Source organism: Vanessa atalanta, chromosome 3 (genome assembly GCF_905147765.1).
Source record: "Vanessa atalanta chromosome 3, ilVanAtal1.2, whole genome shotgun sequence".
Lineage (NCBI taxonomy): Eukaryota > Metazoa > Arthropoda > Insecta > Lepidoptera > Nymphalidae > Vanessa > Vanessa atalanta.
The window spans coordinates 9,259,524-9,271,713 of record NC_061873.1 but is presented as its reverse complement, the minus strand read 5'-3'; the positions used below and the strand labels follow the sequence as shown (position 1 = coordinate 9,271,713).

General features: G+C 32.1%; 1 protein-coding gene across 1 annotated transcript in view; it reads left to right on the top strand.

The window, feature by feature from the left end:
* LOC125077108 (protein anon-37Cs-like) overlaps positions 1 to 12,167 on the top strand; it is a 104,185-nt gene extending 92,018 nt beyond the window's left edge. The window contains 1 exon segment of the mRNA XM_047688913.1: positions 12,112 to 12,167. The gene's annotated coding sequence lies outside the window, so the exon portion shown is untranslated.
* Positions 12,168 to 12,190: the final 23 nt, after the last annotated feature.

Genomic DNA, 12,190 nt, shown 5'->3' with positions numbered 1-12,190 from the left:
ATAGTTTTACGTAGCTATATAATATTTTAAATGAATAAACTGTACAAAAATAATACTTACTACTCGTTAGTGCAAATGTGAATAATATTAATTAAAACTAAATATTTAACCTGAACTTTTTGTACCCGTCAAAATAATTGAAGTACTTAATGATAATTATATCGATATTAATACGAAATAGTAATATATTTTATTCGATATTAAAAACTATCAAACCAAACGAAATATTATGAGTCATGTGAAGATAATTCGACCAAAACATTACAATAGTTAATCATTAAAATAATCTCATGTAAATTTTAATTTTATATTCAGCTAATTGCGGATGTGAAATTTTAACATTTAGATTTCATATTGTGCAAGCCCGTCTGGGTAGGTACCAACCTTATCTTGTATTCTACCTACACACATTAATATTTGTGTTCCGGTAGTCCGGTAGTCAATATAGTGAGTGATCAGTGTAACTACAGACCTAACATCTTAGATCCCAAGCACATTAGCGATGTAAGGAATGGTGACTATTTCTTAAAGCGCCAACATCTGTGGTCGGTGACAACCACAGCCATCAGGTTAGCTCGTCCGCCTACCTAAATTATAAAAAAAACATGCGATTAAGATCTTTATAATCGTTTATATTCAAGGGCAAATATACAAAGATTCTTGTTTTTATTAACCCAGTAACCTTCGCAGTCGTACGCCGAAAAACTCACCAAAGTTTCATTACAATCCAATGATTAGTTTAGGAACGCATAAAGGACAAAGATTCAAATATTCATAAATAAAATAATAAATATTTATTTTTGCGTATACAGTTTTTTTTTAATTATTCTTCCGAGGCTAGGGCAACTTTAAGCTGGGGGCAACTAAGCGTCAAAAGCGCAATGGTTTACAGGCTGCCTAGCGAAGTTAAAAGTCGCAGAATAGATCCTCGACCCCACTCCTAACACAAGTGATAAGCTTAAAAGGAGGGTAAATAGGAATATTAGTAATTCCTTAATTAATTTGGGATATTGTTAGTATAATATTTCTGTAAAAACTTCTTTCAATAGTTATAGTGCATGTTTTTCACGTTAACACAATGCTAAACAACTATTCAGTAGTTACAAATATTTTACGTTATATTTCGCTTACCATCGCATCGCTTAACTTCAACAATTAATGAATAACATAATTATTATCGGATATTGTTTTATTAATAACAATAACATTTATTAATAACAACAATATTATAAAAATTAATAAAAACGAATAGTAAATACTTACTGTTAATAAGGTGTTGAGCTAATCTGCATACCAATAATAGCTCTCTACCAATCTAGGTAATTATATAAACACTAATGTAATTATGATGGATTAATGAGTCATTAATCAATCAAAGTTTCATTCTAAATAATATTGTTATAGAAGGTCTGGAACAGCTTTATGACTTTTTTAATGAATATTAATATATATGTACGTTTAGGCATTATACATCTGCGTCAAAAATATATCATGACAGGTATTTATTTATTTCTAATTCCTCCTTTTTTGATAGATATTCATCACTCATTCTACTGCTAAACAGCACTACTTAACTGAGTGAGCCACTTGAATTGCAGGCACAAGGGACATGACATTATAATTACCAAAATTAGTTTCACTAGTCTATGGTAGTCAGTCAGTAGTATTAGTACAAAATGTAATGTAAAAGTGTAACAAAATGACGAACTTTGCCAGTTTTATTTATCACATAATTGAAATCGTGAAAAACAATATTAAAGAGGAATAAATTAAATAGCAGAATTAACAACGCGGAACTAAAAGGTTTTATTGTACCTCGAAATGTTAATGCCTTTATATAATTTATCTGAATAACAATAAAGTAAATACTATTATACAAGTAACTCTATGTATATTCACCCGGACTTTAAATATGAAATTAACTCTGAATATTTATGTTTACGAAGTGCTATTATTTTATGACTTTGAATGCCTTGATGGCTTAGTAACTAACTCGAACTTTCAGGTGATCAGCTACCTAGGCCTCGCCAGTGACGGTCACTGGGGCTTCGAAGAGTAGAGCATTTCGAGAGCTTAGTTCTCTGGATCGAGAATGTGTGCTGGTACACGCTTTTCCATGCACAGAATGCTTTCTAATATTGTGGAACTGAAATAGGGAGCTGGCTGTGTCCATGTCAATTGCCGGACGTCCGACATTGCAGAACTAAGATCCAAAGTTCGTAGCGGAGTGTAGTGTGCATAATGCTAGTGCGCTTTCCGCCCTAGGACATCTTGGAGAATACGAATGCGAGAGTCTATCAGTAGATTCGCGTCCTTCGTTGGAACGTGCGTCACCTCTGAGTGAAAAAACTGAATCGGTGGGGAGAGCCGCGGCCTCTTCCTGTGAAACCGTCATTGTCCAGAAGGAAACGGGAGAAGGGCAGTTCCCTTAGTTCGGCGTTGTTAATTCTGTGTCTCAGAAAGACGTAAAGCTTCTCAACTCACTGGTAATGTCGAATTTAGCAAAAACGTCAGTTCACCTTTTATTATAAATTATAATAAAATATCAGATCACTATAAACTCAATAACTTCTCTATCTGGAATACAAACCCTTGTGATATGCAGCCGTGTAAGCTAGAAAACATAACTAAATTAACGACGCAATAAGCAAATTTCAAACCTTCTCATAGGAAACTATCGAATATATAAGCAAAAACATAACAATATTTGAAAAGCGTGTACCAGCACACATTCTCGACCCGGAGAACTAAGCTCTCGAAATGCTCTACTCTTCGAAGCCCCAGTGACCGTCGCTGGCGAGGGCTAGGTAGCTGATCACATAAAACTTATCGCAAATTAATATAGTCTCGTGGAAAAAAAAATAACACTTTTACTAAGTCTCTTTCGACTGTTTTTAATTCATGTAAAATTAAAAAGCTCTAATTTCAGAAGGAATTATTCACGTGACACAAATTTAATGCAACAAAAAAGAATCTAGTTAGCGGAAGACTATAAAAAGGTTGAGAAAAATCAACACGAGCGGTACAGTTGTGAGAAATGACCAGACTGAATTATGAAGATATTTCTTTCCAGGAATGAAAGAAAACCTGCAGAGTCAAGCTTAAAAACCTTGCCATATTTTGAGTTGAAAGATAGCAAATTCCATTTTAATATAACGTTACACGATTGGACCGTGGCCAACTCTTTTCAGTATCACTCAGTGTATCTTATTATTTTAATATTATCTTTCAATAATAAATCGATTTCGAGGTTATGTTATGCAATATTATCATACATTTAAAGGTGAAAGGTAAACTTTTTGTTTTCGATTACAAATATATATTTATAGACGACGAAAATAAAGATTATGATTGGTTTATTCGTTTGTTGTGATCAAATCTTACACAATCCTAATAAATATTATTTGATTTTTCTTTCTGTAACATAAAAACTTTATCATGAAATTTGTTTTAATTACTTTGAGAGAACAGAGACAGCTCTTTGATTGGAGATGAGAAAAAATACGTAGATCCTAATCAAAGGCTGAAAATCTAGCTCGATATTAAACTCGTGAGGTTTAATTATCTTCGAGTTTTTCACACCAAGCACATTTGTGGTTGCATTAATCACCTGCTTTGTGATAAAATAAAATTGAAGAACTTCTTTTTACATCAGAGCCCGTTAGCTTTACAGCGTTACAAATGGAAACGTACCTAAACTCAAGAGTTTTACTTCAATACATATTTAAGCACATAAAAGTTCTTGATATATACTAATATATATTTTTCTAATAATGGGTCCATTTTTTAGCTGCTGGTCTTGTTACTTGATTTGAGCTGGTTAGTGTAAAAAAAACGATTAACCTTTATGATGATTAAATAAACTCATAATCCAACAAAATATTTTTTATTAATTAACTTCAACGATTACGAAATATATAGACAATATGCCGAATTTATTTCTCCTAGAATCTTTTTAACGAAAGAAAAAAAGAAAAGTCTATTACAATCCGCAGTTAAACAATTTTTCACGGCGGCAGTGCTAATCCTACTGGCTATATTGAACAGATAAGATTCAGAGTGCACGGAAAGCTTTTCACACCGAAACAAAGCCGGTGGACAATGAACTTCTCGAAATAAAGTAATATTTTCAAACAAAGGACTATAATATTCTTTTGAAACGAATTGCAATCACTAAGTATAATTCATACAATATTAGGCAACAGTTAAGTAAAAATATAAAATATATAAACATAATAAGAAAAATTATTTACTTTATCTAAAAAAATCTGTGTTTCCAATTTAACGGTTGTGTGACCCCTGTTTTTTTTTATTAATTAGGTAGGCGGATGGGCAAATGGACCACTTTATGGTAAGTGGTCATCGCGGCCCATAGACATTGTCGCTATGAGTAATATTAACCATTCCTTACATAGCCAATGCGGCACCAATGGTGGGGCAAAGATGGTATGCCCCTTGTGCCTGTAGTTACACTGCCAAACTCAGTGAGTGTTACCTACCCAGATGGGTTTGACTAATTCCCTACCTACAACAGATGACCAAATTTTTTATTTAATCATTTATTTTTAAGCGGACAGCTTAATTAAATTAATAGGATCAATTTATTATAATAATAACTTCGCATGGGTATTCAGCCAACGACATTATGAACAGCTTATTCCACCAAGCTGATCCATTGCGGCCTATAAAATGGGTGATATATTTCAGGCTTATTCAAATATCTTAATATATATATATATATATATATATATATATATATATATATATATATATATATATATATATAATAACAGTTCTAAATTTATTGAGAAGTGCTATTTTTTGCTGACAGAATCATTTTTTTTTATGAAGATTATTGTTTTTTTAGTTAAGAATACTGTGTAACTAGGAACATTAATTTGTCATATTTTTAAACATAAGAATGGATTACTGTAACTATATTTATTATTTATCTCAATAAGATATTTACAAATGTTACGGACAAAGGTTTAGAGTTATCTTACAGTTTTAGCAGCGCTCAGTGGACTACGACCAGACGGATAATTTTCTTTTCGTCTAAAGACGGCGAAGAGGTCGTTGACATCACCTATACTACTTAATATCATAAATGCGACAGTAAGTCGGTCTCTCTGTCTTTTACGCTCATGGCTAAACCGCTGAACCAAATTTGATGAAATTTGGTGTGAATTGCTTGAACCTTAAAGAAAAGGACATTGACTTTTTATACTTATAACCTAAAACGGCAGCACGCCCCATCCCTCCACCCTAAGAAGTAAAGCCGTGGGCAAAAACGAGTAAGCTATATTTTAAAAATATATAACATTCACACATTATATAATTTTTACATTATGTAAATGTTTCATGTACTCCAAATTGATAGTATTCAAAATAATTTGGAAATAGAACTTTAGTTCTTTATATAATTTTTTTGTATTATTATTACACACGCAAATAAGTAATTTTAGATATGTTTTGTCTACAGTCTGCGATGTATGCTTTCTGCTTATCCAATCTAAAGTTATCACACTCCGCCGTATACCATGATAAAATGAAGCTCTTAAAGCTGGCATAAAGACCATGAAATTTTATCTCTGTCTTTAATTATCGCCGAAAGCATTTAAGACAGATAAGAGAATTTAAATATGACATTTGAGAACCCGAATAGATCAGCAAAGTCGTCATTTTATATGAATTCTCCACCGAAGCGCCATTCGTGGAAACGGGTAGCGTTAAAAAACATCAATTTAACAACATTAAGAGAAAGGAATATTAGAGATGTAATTATTTGGTATATTCATTTTCTGTCACACATCAATATAAATACTGTGATTTAATTTTTTTATTATATATATATATAAATATACATTTGGTTTAATATTTCTGAATAGCCGTTGATTCATCAGCAACCGATGACACAACAGGCGACCAATGAACGTTCAGTATATTATTAAATTTTAATTTATACTTACCAAATAACCATACTTAAAAAATATGTAAATATTATAACAATTATTTTCTGAGATTCTTGCACTGAGATGTAAGCAAGAAATATTTAGAACAAATTGCAACATTGCAAATATTAACAGCAAAGGACTTCTTACATTTCTTTTTGGTCGTATACATTGCTGAAGATCACCTTGAAAGTCTTACGTGGCTTTGTTAGGTACTCGCTTACATTTTGACCGCTTTATTGGCTTGTCTTGAGTTGCTACGCTTGGCTTAACGAGAGGTCAGATACCTAGATTTTGAGGTTGCGGCACTAGCCGATGACATGACTAACCTTCAGGTTATGAAACGAGATCAAAGTCAGATTCACTTATTTTAATTTTGTCTGAACGGTCATTGGTCAACCGCAAGCGATGACTTAATGGTTGACCAATGAGAATACACAGCTTAAACATTTAGTAAGTGTATGGAAAAAGTGATTTGACTACACGTAGCCACATCATACCTTGAGGGCTAATACCTATACCGTACCATACCTAAGCTTATTCTCGCAGCACAAGCTGACCAATCTTCGGTTGCATATCGCTGAGGCTTTCGTTAACTGGATCATTATAGAATATAACTTATTTAAGATATATTTTACTGATGTTACAAATAGTTTGAGTGTTTGTACATTTGTCACTTAATCTTAAAATAATATCTGTTTATTTATATAGTTTACGATGTAATCATATGAAACAATGTCAGCCCGCCGCTTTTGTCTATCTGTCGAATTTGGTACGGTTTTCACTAAAGCAAGATATTAATGTTTTGTATAAATTGGCTCAAAAAATATATGATTGTTGAAAATGTCGGAAAAAATATGCCAACTGGGAAAGCTCTCATTATGCGTTACGGTGTAAACGAAGTGAGTCTAGCCGTGTAAAGCCGGGGCGGGTACCTAGTAAATTACCAGCATTAGAGCAGCATAGTCCACCACGCTGGCTCGATGCTTACTCCGGAAAGCTCTTAAACCTTCTCCTCAATAAGAAAGGACCTTAGCTCAGCAGTGGGGAATATTTTGTTTACTGTTTATTATTACAAAATTGCATGTATTTTTCATGGCAATTTTCTCATACAACCCTCTCTGTTCTAACACGCCGATTGCTGGCACTGCAGTACATCAACGTCTATCCCTTTCTAGCTTTCAACCGATCGGCTTGACATCTTGTATACATACTAATACAAGTACGATAAAGTCTGCTGGGTTTTGCAGGCAATAGACGATACACGTAGGCCAATATTAAATATAAAAGAAAATATTACTCAGAGAACTATGTGTTTACGAAAATAAATATAACCAGGATATTTCTTTTCGTAAACACCCATATGGATGAGTTGCTTGGAAGATTATTTTCACCATCCTGCGCTATGGTTATTTATATTTGTCATTTTTTTAGTCAAGACGAATGGTATAACACTTTATTTTCACAAATGTGACAGATAGTTTATGAGCAATACATCCATATTACCGTATTTATTTGTATATTGATACCTTAACTCGTTGCCCTTGTAAAGAATTTTGCTCAAATAATTGACATTATAACTGAATCAATCTTTTAAGTGTATTTTATGAGACTTGACAAAATCAAATCAAAGTGGCTTCGTATACAGATATATTCATCACGAAGGCGCGCCCCTCCACGGTGAATTATCGGCGTGCAAAGGTATGAGTGATGCTCGTGCGTACAAGATGTCTTAGTGTGCGTGAGATGTCTAACATAATAACAAAGACAGCAAAAAATATACAAATTATATATTTATAGCACGCCGATACCGCCTTCGTGAAAATACACACTGACGCCGAAATGACGCTACGAGTACATTGCAAATACCCGCATTGGACAGTAGGTACTGATCACAGCCCAGTAGGGCAATATATGAGTAATGCCTTATTTTAAAGAACAATAATTAATTGTGTACATACTGTCAACACTGGTCGTAGTAATAATAATTCATATTACTTATTAATAATTCATTTTATTTGCACAAATTAAATAAACTAAAGTCAATCCTAAGTTAAACAGGGAAAATATGAAAATGAAAATAAAACAACAAAAAACCGTGCAAATATACATAAACTGAAAAATATATTTACAAAATACATCTCGTTTTCGTTTGGAGGGAAAAAAATATTAATTATAATTTTGTTTTGAAAAGTTCAAATATGACGAAGATATATTTTCAGAATATGCAAAGAAATTAATAAAATAAATATAAATAAAATAAAACAAGAACACCAATGTGAAAAAGCCCTTATACGTCATTACGCTGACTATATATACTTACACGAAATAGTAGCACGCCAGCGGCAGTTCCGTACGCGGCCCGTTCGCGGTTGTTATTCATATAATATAAACTTGTGGTCCGGCGCCGATGCGGCTGCGGCACCATTTACACGAAGCCAGTAGTAAGTTAGAATCTACTTCCTAGATTTGTTTATATACTGACTTTGTAAGTTACATACCAATAAAGCTAATATAAAACGTATATTTAACTAGCTGCCCGTCCTATAAATATTAATTTTATTTTCGAAATCTTTCCGAATCACAAGAAAACATGTAAATCGATCAAAATTAGGAGGAGTTAACTTATACACAAAAAGAAAATTTATATATGTAAAGATTAATAAATTGGTATTATATGATAAATAAAATTCTTAAAAAAAAATATTACATCGTAAATCTCACTCATAGGCTAACTTAGCATGAGTTACTTATTACCAACCTACTTTAAAAATTAAAAATAAGAAAAGGTAACTGCATCAATATTTCAATAAAAATCCAAAATTAAAGGTAAACGTATAAGTTGAGATATTATGTTGTGTTTTCTTTAAAATAAAATATTATACGCCATGAAGTAAATTTTGTTTCGAAAGCAGAATAAATGTTCCTATAGGCTGAACTAAATCATCATCCGGCGTCCTAGTCAAGCAGAGCCGATACTAAAGACTCAATTAATTGGACTGGCCGTTTGCCAACTTCATCGTTTTTTCATGTACAAAATCTCACCTTTGATAAAGTTCAATAAAAACAAATTGAAAAAAAAAAAACTAAATTTTAAAATAAACGCTATTCAAATATGGCGTATTTTATTTTAATGTTTATATTCAAAATACAAATGATAACGCTCTTTCATGACACCAATACTTTTTATAGAATAGTTATTATTGTTTTAGAGATTAACTAAGACTATTGTATTTAGTATAGTATGACGCAAGTATTAATAGTCACTCATATATACCGAGGATATAATTTATTGTATTATAATATGATTTAAAACTTGCAAATATATTGATACGATGTTATTATTCTGTGCTATGAACTTATGAGTAAAAAAATTAACTTAATTTGACCTGGGCATCGTTAATTATTAAATTTGTTTTTTTATTCGAGAACATATTTAATAATTTTCAATTAAATATTTCGTCCAAAGAAAATATTAATTATTATATCATTGCTCAGGAGGCCAACATCTGCAATGCAGCTTCCATCTCGAAAAGTCCTCAGAGATTTGAGATCGTTCGTAAAAAATTAAATATGACAATTTGTAAATTGAAAGACCTACTGTTATTAACTATCCGATAGATGTAAGCATCTCCTCGCTCTGGAGAGTTCGTCCGTTGCATCCAATTAATCTTAGTCAAACTGCCAACTTATTCTACACACAACATCCACTACCTCGACACACTTTATACTTTAACGAGATTAAGACAGTATAACAACTTAATATTAAAATATGTAATATTAATCATTCATCTGCAAGTAAAATTACTTCTGGTATATTCAATTTTCACCGCGGTTTTTCATTTAAATATTCAACTCGCTTACTTTTTTAACGTTCCGGCTCAGATGTGAATCTCTGTGAATTATTACAGGAGCGTCGACATTTTTTGGACTAGATAAAACCATTAAAGCTTTCTCGCAGCGATTTCTACCCGCTCGGTACAATTAACACTCTGGTCTGGTCGACACCACAGAAAAAAGGAATGTGTGTCAGCACTATTCTTGCCAAATCCACACGTTTTTATTTTCTCGTGTCGCCGCTTAACCTACGGGCATAGTGCCCATATCGTAATGCATATTTGTTATTATAAACGATAACATATTTCGTTCAATAATTTTTGTATTCATGATGTTAAAGATGAACTGATAAAAGATAAATATATGTTACTTTGACATGGACGTTTCGAGTTTTTCCATGACGCTGCTCCTATTCGTATTGGTAGATATTCATGTGGCTGAATTTAATTCGATAAATGCAGGAATTATATGATTCTTTCCTTCGCCTTCAATTAGTTTTCCATATTTATATGTAGTATGGTTATATATAAATTGTCAACAACGCTCTTATTTAACAATAAAATGTAACACATTTGTGTTCCAAAATAAATTTGGTCTGTTCGTGCTAAGATTTGTTTGATAAACTGACAGAAAGCATATAATTAACAGCAACTGCTATTAATAGCCAGCTTCAAATATATCATATTTATCATATTTTTCCGAATTTTCATATTTAATATTATAGGTACACGAGATTCTTAGGCCAATATTATTATTTCCTCATTTCAATATGTTTTATTTAAGATAAAAAATAAAATAAAAATGTCTTAATTATAAAACAAAGTCTTATTCTTAGTAGTTCAAATTATAGATACGAAACAAGATTTTTATCTTTTACGTTCCCGCGATCCGTTTAGTAGTTGATTTCCGCATAAGCCGTCCTTCGGATCTTTATCCAGCAAAAAAGAAAGATACTTGTCAAGTGGTATCTTCGTGTTCGTTGGTAACTCTTTTAATTAGTGGTGATAATAGATTTACATATTTTACAATTTACAGACAATATTTTTATTACTTTATATGCCTTATAAGCGGACCGATAGGGGAGTGGGAGGACGTCATATATATAGCAATCAGACTTGCTTATTTGGTTTCTGAGAATTTAAATGCACGGAAATAATTATCAAGAATATTTGAGTAGAACACTTTAAAATCCCAAAAACAATACTCATATCATCTTAAATGGAAATTAAAAAAAAAGCTATCACCAATGAAGTGCAATTTTGACATAAAACTTATACTTAGCGGTAGGGCTTAGTGCAAAATATATGTAATTATTACACATTCTGCCGTCAAACATCAAAGCGCAGTATTGCTGTGCTCCGGTTTGATGAATGAGCTACCCAGTAAAACTACAAGCACAAGAGACATGAAATCTAAGTTCGACGATGCAACTACCAACGTTTATGAATACTGACAATACATCCCATAAGGTGGCCCAATTGCCGATCTGCAAACCTATTTTTAAAAAAATCCTTATTTATTTACACCATATTAACTCACATATTAAACATACATGTAATAATGACTATGATATCACTACCCATAATTTAAGTACCTTAAATATTACCTTTATATTAAAATATCTTTCGTACATTTAATTTTTCCATTCAGTCGCGAAGCTACGCAATACCTTTAATGGGTAGCTGTTTAGATAGCGACCGCACCCCTCGGACTAATTAAGTCTACTGCTCTCAATTTGTATACAGAGTTAATTGATTTTCTCTGTGAATAACATAAACAAGGCTGAGGAATGTGTTGTCAGTCAGAGACATTTTATTGCAGACACGTGATCTTCTTAGAATTAAATACCAGTATTAAGTATTTGTTTCACAATATGCTATAACATTGATCAAAAATACTCATTTGTCTAATTATATGCTCTAAACACTTGATACTATAGTTGTAGGATCGAGTGTAATCGTGTAAATCTTTATATGTGCAATGTTTACAAACATTTAGTGATTTAATATTCCATATTGTTTATATATCTTATATTTTAAAATAACATGAATATTTTTATTACTACAAGTATTTAATACGATATATACTATGTTTTTCCCGAGACTCGTGAACAAGACTTTCGTAGATAATGTCGAAATATCGAGCTCCACCAAATAATAATAAAAAGCATATTAAACACATATCGTTTATTTTTTATTAAATTGCAGTTGTATATTATTAAATACATTATTATATATTACATAAAGTAAAGGAAATAAACTATAAACGAATATTTCTCTTTATTCAGTCAATGCATATTTTAATATAATATTTTTGTCAACAGTGATGGAGGTGCGTGCGCCGCGTTCTTGTGGCGCGAATCGCGCGGGCGCTCGGGCGGTGCGGGTTCGCGCGGGCGCGTA